We start from the raw sequence: 13,978 nt of genomic DNA, 5'->3' as shown, positions 1-13,978 counted from the left end.
CAGATATATTAATAAATATTGTTAGAGAACTTATTGTTACCCTTGGGAAAATAAAGAAAGCAGTGAAAATGAACCAACAGATATATTAATAAATATTGTTAGAGAACTTATTGTTACCCTTGGGAAAATAAAGAAAGCAGTGAAAATGAACCAACAGATATATTAATAAATATTGTTAGAGAACTTATTGTTACCCTTGGGAAAATAAAGAAAGCAGTGAAAGTGAACCAACAGATATATTAATAAATATTGTTAGAGAACTTATTGTTACCCTTGGGGAAATAAAGAAAGCAGTGAAAATGAACCAACAGATATATTAATAAATATTGTTAGAGAACTTATTGTTACCCTTGGGGAAATAAAGAAAGCAGTGAAAATGAACCAACAGATATATTAATAAATATTGTTAGAGAACTTATTGTTACCCTTGGAGAAATAAAGAAAGCTGTGAAAATGAACCAACAGATATATTAATAAATATTGTTAGAGAACTTATTGTTACCCTTGGGAAAATAAAGAAAGCAGTGAAAGTGAACCAACAGATATATTAATAAATATTGTTAGAGAACTTATTGTTACCCTTGGGGAAATAAAGAAAGCAGTGAAAGTGAACCAACAGATATATTAATAAATATTGTTAGAGAACTTATTGTTACCCTTGGGAAAATAAAGAAAGCAGTGAAAGTGAACCAACAGATATATTAATAAATATTGTTAGAGAACTTATTGTTACCCTTGGGGAAATAAAGAAAGCAGTGAAAGTGAACCAACAGATATATTAATAAATATTGTTAGAGAACTTATTGTTACCCTTGGGAAAATAAAGAAAGCAGTGAAAGTGAACCAACAGATATATTAATAAATATTGTTAGAGAACTTATTGTTACCCTTGGGAAAATAAAGAAAGCAGTGAAAATGAACCAACAGATATATTAATAAATATTGTTAGAGAACTTATTGTTACCCTTGGGGAAATAAAGAAAGCAGTGAAAATGAACCAACAGATATATTAATAAATATTGTTAGAGAACTTATTGTTACCCTTGGGGAAATAAAGAAAGCAGTGAAAATGAACCAACAGATATATTAATAAATATTGTTAGAGAACTTATTGTTACCCTTGGGGAAATAAAGAAAGCAGTGAAAATGAACCAACAGATATATTAATAAATATTGTTAGAGAACTTATTGTTACCCTTGGAGAAATAAAGAAAGCTGTGAAAATGAACCAACAGATATATTAATAAATATTGTTAGAGAACTTATTGTTACCCTTGGGAAAATAAAGAAAGCAGTGAAAGTGAACCAACAGATATATTAATAAATATTGTTAGAGAACTTATTGTTACCCTTGGGGAAATAAAGAAAGCAGTGAAAGTGAACCAACAGATATATTAATAAATATTGTTAGAGAACTTATTGTTACCCTTGGGAAAATAAAGAAAGCAGTGAAAGTGAACCAACAGATATATTAATAAATATTGTTAGAGAACTTATTGTTACCCTTGGGAAAATAAAGAAAGCAGTGAAAATGAACCAACAGATATATTAATAAATATTGTTAGAGAACTTATTGTTACCCTTGGGAAAATAAAGAAAGCAGTGAAAATGAACCAACAGATATATTAATAAATATTGTTAGAGAACTTATTGTTACCCTTGGGAAAATAAAGAAAGCAGTGAAAGTGAACCAACAGATATATTAATAAATATTGTTAGAGAACTTATTGTTACCCTTGGGGAAATAAAGAAAGCAGTGAAAATGAACCAACAGATATATTAATAAATATTGTTAGAGAACTTATTGTTACCCTTGGGGAAATAAAGAAAGCAGTGAAAATGAACCAACAGATATATTAATAAATATTGTTAGAGAACTTATTGTTACCCTTGGAGAAATAAAGAAAGCTGTGAAAATGAACCAACAGATATATTAATAAATATTGTTAGAGAACTTATTGTTACCCTTGGGAAAATAAAGAAAGCAGTGAAAGTGAACCAACAGATATATTAATAAATATTGTTAGAGAACTTATTGTTACCCTTGGGGAAATAAAGAAAGCAATGAAAGTGAACCAACAGATATATTAATAAATATTGTTAGAGAACTTATTGTTACCCTTGGGAAAATAAAGAAAGCAGTGAAAGTGAACCAACAGATATATTAATAAATATTGTTAGAGAACTTATTGTTACCCTTGGGAAAATAAAGAAAGCAGTGAAAATGAACCAACAGATATATTAATAAATATTGTTAGAGAACTTATTGTTACCCTTTGGAAAATAAAGAAAGCAGTGAAAATGAACCAACAGATATATTAATAAATATTGTTAGAGAACTTATTGTTACCCTTGGGGAAATAAAGAAAGCAGTGAAAGTGAACCAACAGATATATTAATAAATATTGTTAGAGAACTTATTGTTACCCTTGGGAAAATAAAGAAAGCAGTGAAAGTGAACCAACAGATATATTAATAAATATTGCTAGAGAACTTATTGTTACCCTTGGGGAAATAAAGAAAGCAGTGAAAATGAACCAACAGATATATTAATAAATATTGTTAGAGAACTTATTGTTACCCTTTGGAAAATAAAGAAAGCAGTGAAAATGAACCAACAGATATATTAATAAATATTGTTAGAGAACTTATTGTTACCCTTGGGGAAATAAAGAAAGCAGTGAAAGTGAACCAACAGATATATTAATAAATATTGTTAGAGAACTTATTGTTACCCTTGGGAAAATAAAGAAAGCTGTGAAAATGAACCAACAGATATATTAATAAATATTGTTAGAGAACTTATTGTTACCCTTGGGAAAATAAAGAAAGCAGTGAAAATGAACCAACAGATATATTAATAAATATTGGTAGGGAACTTCCTGTTACATTTGAGGAAAAAAAGAAAGAAGCGAAAACAGATAAATATATTAATAAGATAAAAAAAAAACAAGTGGGACAAGACGAAATGAATAGAAAAGGATTAAAAGTGTTTCCATTTTCTATTTGTGATGAAACTCTGATGTACACAGACAGAGTGGTAATACCTCAAGTATTACAAAAGAAAATCCTAAAGGAATTCCACATGGGACATCCTGGAAACTCCAGAATGAAGGCCCTAATGAGAGGATTCACATACTGGCCTGGAACATTGAGAAAATGGTGATATTATGTAAAGGTTGCCAAGTAGCCACAAGATCTCCCCCCCCCCCCGATACGGACACAACCTTGGCCTAAAACAGATGTACTGTGGACACGCATCGATTACGCAGAACCTCTGAATTCTGATATTATTAGTAATCGTAGATAGTATGTCAAAATGGCCAGAAATTTTTAAATGCAAACACCCTACAGCGGCAAACACAATAAAAGCGCTGGACGAGGTATTTAGTCGGTTCGGAGTTCCAAAAACAATGGTTAGTGATAATGGCACTATGTTCACAGGTCCAAAATTCAAGCACTACTGTGAGGCACTGGCCATTGAACACATTACAACACCAACTTTTAACCCTCGATCAAACGGACAAGCAAAAAGATTTGTCGATACTTTTAAACAAGCTTCTAAAAGAATAATAACATCGACACAGAAGAAAAAAGCATTCAAAAATTCTTAGCAACATATAGGAATACACCAAATCCAAATCCAAATGCTAAATTATCCCCAGCTGAAATTATGTTTGTCAGGAAGGTACATTCGGTGTTCGACCGGTTAATCCCAAGAGGAAAAGTAAAAAAAGTATCAAGGATAATGTAAGGTACAAGACTTACAAAGTTTTCTTCAAAAATTATCGGGCAGGAAAAGTTTCTGGGAAGAAGGCATAATTTCAAGAAGAATTGGGAGAATGGTTTACATTATAAAAGGGCAGACTTTTTTCCACAAAAAACATATTAACCAACTGAAACCCCGATACATAGAAACAGTCAGAAACCAAGAGTTACCAATGGAAATGCTCTATGACACTTTCCATATACAACCTCCAAATAAGGAAGTACCAGTAACTCAGAAATCCAGTCACTCTCCAAAAGTAAAAAAAAATCGGCAAACACAAATGGTGAGGAGAAGTGAAAGAAAAAGGAAAAGGACCGAATTTTTTGGACAAAGTCTAAAAAGGGAAAAATAGTAGAAGCAAAATTCTATGGAAGAATTTAGCTTGGGAGGAAGGTGATATAATAACCTAACATCCCTTCATAGATGAAATGAACTATACCCTCTCACGTGACTGAGAGAGAAGGAAAAAAGACAGGAAGATGTTGAGTAACTCTTATGGCACATGTATTCCCTTGTGAATAAACTCCTTTGTCTTTCACCCATAACCCCGTGTTTCTTGCTGTATTCTTATTTAAAGTAAGGATATATATATATATATATATATATATATACTTTTTATTTGTTTTACATAAGTATTAATAAGTCGCCACACGTTTATGAGCATTTTCAGTTAGCCATCTACAAGTAACTAGAGACTTCTTCAGGCGATGCTGCTTAATTGTATTTTGATTGGCACCTTCACCCCTCTTGGACCTCCGCAACAAGTGGTGACTCCCGACATGATTCTTAGATACAGGCAAACAGCTGGCAGAGAAAAATGACGAAAAACATGATTTTTAGACACAGGCAAACAGTTAGTGAAGAAAATAACATTCCGCTAAGACTATCGAATATGCTCTTGCTTTCATACTAGATGCAAAAAGTCAAACTCAACATCAACAAGCATTAACAACAACATCCTTCAAGACCTACTGACTTTCTCTGACAACAAACGCAACAGTCGAAATTTCACGGACAAGCACTATTAAATTTCTGGATATTCACAAACAACAACTATAGAAGAAGTCACACCAATTCAAAACGAGTTAAGCTGCAACACATACATATTAGGAAACTCAACGACTGAACGTTGAATGATTCAATCAATGCACAAGGAATCCAATCACTTCAAACAGAATGTTTTGACACCAATACAGACACACTTGTACTTGGCCTTGTAGACTTGCAAACCTAGCACAACTGACTTCAATCATACCATCGACAATTACTTCTGCAACACGAACAACAAATGCAAACTCACTTGCACTCATTTCTTGGACAGATGCGCATGCAGACTAAGATCGCAAATAATCATGTAAACTCACACTCATCACTTTCAACCAAACGTGCATGTTCATCACCAAATTTTCTCATGAACCATGCAGACCATTGCACTCATCAATTCGATGATCCTTGCATGCACATCTGTATGACAGCCTGACACTTTTTTCTTTGGAAATTGATAATGATCAGTTATGCAGGGAGAGAGCCTGGTTGCAATTGCAAATCACTGCTGCTTTGTTATTGTAAACAACACATGCTGATTGGCAGAAACAGACATGAAACCTAACACTAATTTCGAACATGGCTACTCAACAAAGTAATTATGCAAGGCCAAACAACACGTGTGCCATACACATTCTACTCTCTACTGCTCTCTGCCTCCTGGAACTCCCCATTACAGCCTACTACCAGTTTCTGTAGCTTCTAACAACTTCAGCTTACTCTTGTAGCTTCCAGCGACTCCAGCTTACTCCAGTGACTCTCCAGCTCCAGCGATGTTCAGCTACCTGTTCCAGTGCCTATTGACGTCCAACTACTTGTTTCAGTAACCACTGTAGCTCAGTTTACCAGTTCCAGTACCCACCAACGTCCAGATATCTGTTCCAGTGCACACTGATGTCTAGCTGCCAGTTCCTACCCCAAGAAATAAAGAATTTCAACCTCGCAAAACGGCAGTTCTCACCCCAGCTGATCCTGAATCCATTTACCTTTTTTCTTTGTAAAAATAAAATACGATACACATTTTCCCTTTTTTCTTTGTAAAAATAAAACACGATACACATCGTCTTTAACCGATCATCTTTTTTGCCGTTAACTCTTTGCCTTGCATCTACTTTATTAGTTGTGTCATCGATTGGAACCTTTACACCCATTCTGTTACATATATGTCTGGCTGGTGATCATCTAGCTATAAAAATAAACAGTTATTTCATTTATGAATGAATACGAGACACTTTGATTATAATAAAGACGTTGTTGATTTTACTATATATTTAATATACACGCTTCAACAAAATGACAGCAGTGGGGGTTAGGACAGAGGTGGGTCGCAAACTGTGTCAATTTGTGCCTTGCCTTTGTCCGTCTCTCTAACTGACTTTTGCTTTGTTCCGCTCGATCTTTTATTGGTATCACTTCGACCTGTTAACCTACTTTCTCGCCAGCTTGTTTATTACACTTTTGCCGGTTTTAGCTCAGACCCATAACCGATTGACGTCATGGATACAGGTCGCTCCAAATCCCGGGATTTCCATTGTTTATTTTCGTTTGCCTTGATGTCACCTTTCCTGAGACCGATCGTTCTTTTGATCGCCTAGAATTTCCATTGTTCTTCCTGCTTGCCTGGACACAGTTCGCCCGCACCCCTCCTTAACAATTCAGCCCTCTGTAAAAACAAATAAGAAAAAAATATTAATAATAACAAAAAAATTATAAAATTATACACCAATAAACAAAAAAATAAAAATATAAAAACAAAACAAACAAAACAACAGAAACTGGAACAATAATTAAAAAACAAAAGAGAGACCCAAATATATCTTTATATCATAGAGGAGTGAGAATTGAAAAAAACAAGCATCAGGTGACCATCTAGGTGGGAGAGGATGAGAGTTCAGATAACAAGACAGGCGCCTGGGTTTAATGAGGTAAAAAAAGGTCAACGACAAAGCTGTCACATGGGTAAAGTGATTTTAGATTAAAGATAAAAAATTTAATTTTTAATTACGGGGGATAAAAAAACGAATTAAAATAATTATAATCATACTGGTTCAAAAATTCACATTACTGCATGAAAGGCTAATTCAGAACCTGGAAAGATGAGTCCAGGAAGCAGATGTGCCAGAATGGATGACCAAAGGTAGAATTACACTGGTGCAAAAAGACGCAGAAAAGGGAACTATCCCCAGCAACTACAGGCCTAACTAAGTAAATGAATTTATCATTCACTTCATAATTACGGACTGAGAAACAGAAAGGATGCCCAAAAGAGAAAAGTGCATGACCTACTATACATAGACCAAAAGATCCTGAAAAAAAAGGTAAAAAGTATAAAAAAGAACATAACCATGGCATAGACCGACTAAAAGAAAGCATATGACAGAATCCCTCAAGCATAGATATTAGAATGCTTGAGAATGTATAAAATATCAAGCAAGATTATCAATCCGATTGAAAATATAATGAGTATATATTTGAATATCTCTCTCTCTCTCTCTCTCTCTCTCTCTCTCTCTCTCTCTCTCTCTCTCTCTCTCGGCTTTTTGCGTCAGGGTTCTAGCGTCGGTTAGATTCCGGGAGAAGTTTTCGCTTCGCAAACGGATATTATCTCTATCTTGTTTTTGATCGCATTTTAAAAAATTCCTGCCATCCCATCGTGTCGGCTGTTTGTCTTTTTCGTATAAATAAAGTATCTGTTCTATAATTGGTCCTTGGTCAATGTACCCCTTCATACTGAGACAACTATTTATTTAGATATTGCCAGAGTTCCCCCTTTTATGGGGTGGTGGATTTCCCCAACATTAAAAACGACCTTGTGTCTAATTTGCTTTCGTAGGAAAACAAATAAATAAAACAACAGAAAGCGTGAAACTTAACTGGCCCCTGGCCAGGTTAAAAAGCACGTTCATTAATTACCTTATGTTTCAAGTTCGATCCCACCTCTCTCTGTCTTTTTTTTTTTATTTCGTCCTTGTGCCAATATCCTCCACCCGGGCAAAAGTTAATTACCATTTTGTACATTCATTTCCTGTTCGACCCTGCTTGCCTACTACCACTTTTTTTTTTTTTTGCTCAACACACACCTCCAAACACAAGGGGGAAGGTGGAAACTGATAAACAAACAAAGTTTATAAAAAAAACCCAGAGTGAATTTAAATCAAAATAAAATTAAAATAAATCCAAAATAAAATTAAAATAAATCCAAAATAGGGCAAAATAAAATAAATAGATAAAATAAAACAGGAGTAAAAAACATAACTAAATAACCTATGTGAATTCTTTTTTAACATCTGAAATGAAATTCTCTGTTTCTGATGAAAATGATTCTGCTTTTCTGCAGAACATGGATATTGGTAAGGTATATAACTTGAACTCATGCATCCGGTCTGAGCGGAGTAAATTTTTTAGTCCATAAAGTTTTAATTTTTTAGTTTTCCTTGGTTAATTTTTAAGTTTTCCTTAGCAGTATAACGTTGGTTTAATTTTTTTAAGTTGATTTGTGTACCGTTAACGGCCTTTGCTGTTTTTATGAGATCACAACATTGTGGATCCATTCAAAATTTATTATTGATAGGTCCGAACTTAAATCTAATTGTAATTTAATTTCTTTGTCAAGAATTTTTAGTGTTACATATTCATGCAAACTTTCTTCATGGTTTTCAGTGATTTTCGTTAGACACACTGGACTTTTAATTCTATTTTTATTCTCACAAAGGGAACTTTTGTGTGCTATTTTTTTTACATACCAAACATTTTTTAGACAGATATGGGCAGTCTCTGACCCAGTGCAAACCTCCACATTGATTACAGGGAGAAAGAATTTTCTTTTTAATTTTTAATTTTAATTTTTTTTTAGATATGTAGGGGATATGCATAATAATTTCTCCCATCCTGACTTTTATTTGTTCTGACGTTGTTTGGCTCCTTTTTTGTATGATTTGTAAGATGCCAGATTTGCTATCTTTACAGCTTTTTAATGATTTCTATCTTCTGGCAGTCTTTTGTAGTTAAACTTGGTTCAAATTATAATTTTGTTAGATCACGTCTCTCTGATTTCTACATCTCTATCTAATGCAAGTCCATGTGCAAACACTAGACATTTGAAATTGTCCGCGCTGAGATCTGATAATTTAAATTCATTGACCACAGCCGCATAAGTTGCGAAATCATCTTTGTCATTTTTAACCAGATTTCAGCATTTGCAAAATAGAATAATATGGAATAGTCCATAAAAGTTGCGTAAGGAGTTTAACCGTAAAAGCGAAAGATAGCTCCAAAGTTTTCTGAGGCCAAATAAAATCCACAAATTTATTATGTTCAACAGTCTGCAATTTGTGTAATGTGGTATAAAATGTAATTAAATAAATTGATTACGTGGTGAAAGGAATAAAGTAACTTACACAAACAGGTGTACCTCTCTCCTGTCGGATGACGGAATGAGGGAGGGAAAGAGAAAATCTCCATTTGTAGGAGACTCAGTTATATACATGTGGCAATGAATTGCATAAGAGGACAGAAACTGTTATGAGACGAGTTGAAAGCACAACGGCAGTTCTTGTTTTGAATAGCAGAGAGAGAGAGAGAGAGAGAGAGAGAGAGAGAGAGAGAGAGAGAGAGAGAGAGAGCGAATGAACGAACGGTGGAAAGTTTCAGTTGAATTTAGTTATAGAAAAGCAGGAGTTTGAACAAATATTTTTTCTTCATTTAATTTTCCTTTTCTCTTCCATTTCATATGGATACATTTTATTGAATGTTGGTTTTCTTTCTGGGCATATTTATTTGGTAGAGGAAAACCAGCAATGTGAAGACGTCTTACTTTACCGAATACACATAATACCAACGTATTTAATTACACGTAATGGCAAATTCTTTTTCTGATTCTGCCAGTCTATACTCAAAAAGTCTCCATACATTCTATAGTATGTCGTAAATAACTTATCGTCATCTGGTATATAGCAGAAATTGTAAATTGCAATCCATATTGAATCTTGTAAAAATATGGTATTATTATCCTCGTACATTTTGGGCACTCCTTGGGCGTTGAGTTCCTTGGCGACCAGCTGAAAAATTTAATGGGTAAATGTTTACTTTAACTACAACAGAACACCGACCAATAATTTTTTTTTTTTTGTTGTAGGTTTTCGGGGTCGCTGACAACGAATCTGATATTCAAACCCGTCGCAAATTTACCGTTTGCATGGTATTAACCCCTGAACCCTCGCACTTTTGTGCAAACTCACCACCATCGTTTATGCTATTCTTACATGATGTGTTCGCGCATGGACTTGTCACATCGCGGAAGAATTTTTTAGCAGGCATTTAAAATAACAAGAAAGTTTTCAAAAACAAAATGGGGTTCATTTTTCTGTGTTACGTAGTTTTTGATGCTTTTTTAATTGAGCTAAAAAAAATTTAAGTTTTCACGAGCGGTCTACAAAAGCATTTTTAGTTTTCGTTTTTTTATTTTTTGGGCAGGGGGGGTTCAATTTTAAAACTTGTACAACATTTAACAGGTGCTTCTGCAGTTTAATTTACCATTTTTCTGTAAGTAACGCGCCGACATACACCGAGCAGAAGAACTGTTTAATTTTTCACAAAAATTCTGTTTACATTGGGGGGGGGTGCAGGGACAGGGGGGGTAGTGTCGCGCTCCTATGCGCGTTCATGCGCGAACACATCATGTAAGAATAGCATAAACGATGGCGATAAGTTGGCACAAAATAGTGCGAGGGTTCAGAGTTTTATACCATGCAAACGGTAAATTTGCGACGGGTTTGAATATCAGATTCGTTGTCAGCGACCCCGAAAACCTACAAAAAAAACAAATTTTATTGGTCGGTATTCTGTTGTAGTTAAAGTAAACATTTACCCATTAAATTTTTCAGCTGGTCGCCATGGAACTCGACGCCCAAGGAGTACCACACTTTGTTTTTACGACTTGGAAAAATAATATATATGCCTTAAGATGTTCATGTTGTAAGAGATAGCATATTGGAGACATAAACAGGTATATATAAAGAGACAGACAGTTCTGTATGAACGGGAGTGTTTCTATAAATACTGATACATATATTTCTTACCTGTTTTTGAGATGATGATTTTCACAAAGTTCTTATAATATAAATGGACAATACCTTTTCTGTTGAATCACAACACAAAGACGTATATACACAAAGATTATGACGTCCTTTATTTCATGACCGGTCCATGATTTCGCTTGAGGAATTCAAAGTTTCTTTACATGGCTTTTTCTTCTCTACCCTTTCGCTTCCAAGGTTTGACGTCAGCAGCCGTTTCTGACCTCTCTCTCGGCTCCCTCTCCCCGACTCTTCTCCTCTTCTCCCAGACTGCATCTAAAACTCTACCTATATTGAGAACTCGTGACGTCATCGTATGATTAAACATGTGCTCATAAAGCACGTTGGTTGACATGTGTCACGTTGCCAAACTTGACATGACCCCGAGTTCAGTAACCTATTTTTCAAATAATCTCTTTACAAAATATGTTTACAATTTCAATTGACGATTAAATTCCTTATTTTAATTTTCATAGAAACAAATTTCATTATTACATTTCTTTTCCAATAAACAGACATCTAAGTATTTTGTGTGAGCTAAACAATTGCGATTCCACATTCCTTATTTCAATAACATTCTGTATTTATTTTAACTTATGATTGGAATTTTCAATTCCAAATCTAGCTTCGCAAGTTTGAATCCTTAACTATCCTATTTCATATTTACATTTAACTAATTCCCTATTTTTTTACTTACATGAAAAGGGGACAGCCCTTTTATCATGTGACATTCTTTGGTTTCACTTTATGCATCTGTATAGGGAATATAAGCAATAAATCCTGATAGAAATTATTTTTGGCTAATTGGTATCTTTCATATCGTTTGACAATTTAGTTTCACGTTTGTTAGCTACTGACAAACACAAAAGACAGTGTCAATTTTCCACGATAAAAATGTAAGTGTGTATCTTTAAAACAATTTTAAAGACAGTCAAAATGTATTTCATGAATTAAAAATTAATTTAATTCAAGTCTGATGTAAATAAATTCATATTGAGTAGCCCACATATATAGTATGGCTCTACCCAAGTTCCACCACGACTGATTTTTGTTTCGCCATATATCTAACACTTATCTTTGAGTGATGTTCGTTAAAATAATATATATATATATATATATATATATATATATATATATATATATATATATATATATATACATGCAGTACTGTTTCGCTGTTTCACAGCTCATCAGTACGGCTAGACAAGCAACTACCTCAAGCCAATCACGCAAGCTTCTAACCATTGTTCTATACGACTGCTGCTATGTGGGCAGTGAATTAACAATGTTTTGACATTGTCCAAAGTACCTAAGCTCAATTTGTTTACACAAAAAGCATCGCTTCATACGCTAATGGTAATTTGTATATCATTTCCCAAATGCTCAACCTAAGATAGGGAGCATTATATATACACACACACACACACATATATATATTGATCGGTGTGTGTGTGTGTGTGTACAAACATAGATCGTACACAATACGCTGCAAAAGTATGTAAAAAAGGAACGGAACATAAATTTTAGCAAAACGAAATTAGCAATTAATTATACAGAGAAAGGACGATGAAATTCAATTTTTATGGTATCTTTTGTTAATTAGAATGTTATGTGAAACTACAGTCTAGTTGAATAAATGTTTTTTTAGTTATTTCATTTCATTATTAACGTATTCATAACAAGTACAGATTAGGGTTACAATCAGGATTTGGTCCTGGGGTACGGGAAGGAGTGAGTCACTCGCTCGATAACAGCACGTTTCTGCCCTCTTCTTTTCCAATCGACCACACCTGGCCTCTCGCCACCAATGTCACACCGCACAATCTGAACGACAGCAATAGGAAATACACAACACTTTTTTTTTTTTTGCAGCCTCCAGGGAATTTTTCCCAGCTTTTATATTCTCCTATCTAGAAAAAAAAAGGAAGAGACAGGAAAAAAACCAGCTTCTCCAATCATGCCCTGCCTTCCCAAGATGCCCTTTGTGTATATAAATGAGCTAGCCATCCTTTCCTTCTTCTTTCCCAAAGTGCGATGCAGTACGTTTTTTTTGTTTTTTTTCTAACCATATACCCCCCCCCCCCGAGCTTTGAGATCAATAAGACACTTCATAATCCTTCATCCAAGCAGGCCTCCTCCTCTCACATTGAAGCCTCTGGGGGACAACTTCTTGGAGGTTGAAGTTTTCACCGTCAGGGTTACACGACGCAGGTCTAGGATATGCTGGGGAACACCTTTCACCATCACGTTGTTCTTCGACTGCATTCTGGTTACGACCCCCCTCCCCCAGCGAGTGGTACATTTTGCATTGGGGGGCTTCACCCACACCTCCTCACCCACTTTAATGGTAGCTTCTTCACCCTCAATTCCTACCGTTTTGTTGCACGGATGCCGCCACTTATATGCGAAGATGGCTCTATGAGGCACAGTTGTCTTATCTTGTCTGGTTTTCAGTGAGATGTTGTACCAAAACACCGCCTCCATGGGTGAAATGTTGCTTTTTTCCGCAGCAGCTTTGATGGTGCAATGATTCCTCTCCACTATCCCATTGCCACTCGGCCGATAAAAATTGCTTTAATCCCCACTTATCACACACCTCTTTAAAGGCTTCTGATCATTAACAGTTCTTCAATCGGCCCTCTCTCCAAAAATATTTCTTTGATGACCCCTCCTATCGCCCATGCAGCTTCTGCCCTGATCTCTCTCCAGATGGAAAACTTCCCCGGTCCACAGTTGACCATCGACAGATACAGCTCATGGTGATAATGGATCACATCAATGGCCAATCGCTTCTGGTCCTCTGCAATGCGTAACTCTCCTGCTTTGTGTCTGGACGGCCCGGGTCTATCGATTGGAACTCTTGACAGTGCTCCACTACCTCCCTAACCTCCTTCTCAGTGGTTTCCGGGTAAACCTCTCTTGCCAGGAATAACGTCCGTTCTCGACGAAAGTGGTGCATTTCATGTAACTTTTTAACTTCCTCTCCTGCACAGCATACTGAGGAAACCTCCTTTCCCTCTTGCAACCAGACCTTCTTTACCCGTGTCATCGAATCTGCCTTGTTCTTTTCTGATGGGACCAGCACTACAGA

Source organism: Euprymna scolopes, chromosome 36, assembly GCF_053919585.1.
Source record: "Euprymna scolopes isolate OS-2025 chromosome 36, ASM5391958v1, whole genome shotgun sequence".
In the NCBI taxonomy this organism is placed as follows: domain Eukaryota; kingdom Metazoa; phylum Mollusca; class Cephalopoda; order Sepiida; family Sepiolidae; genus Euprymna; species Euprymna scolopes.
Note: the sequence above shows the minus strand (reverse complement) of the source record.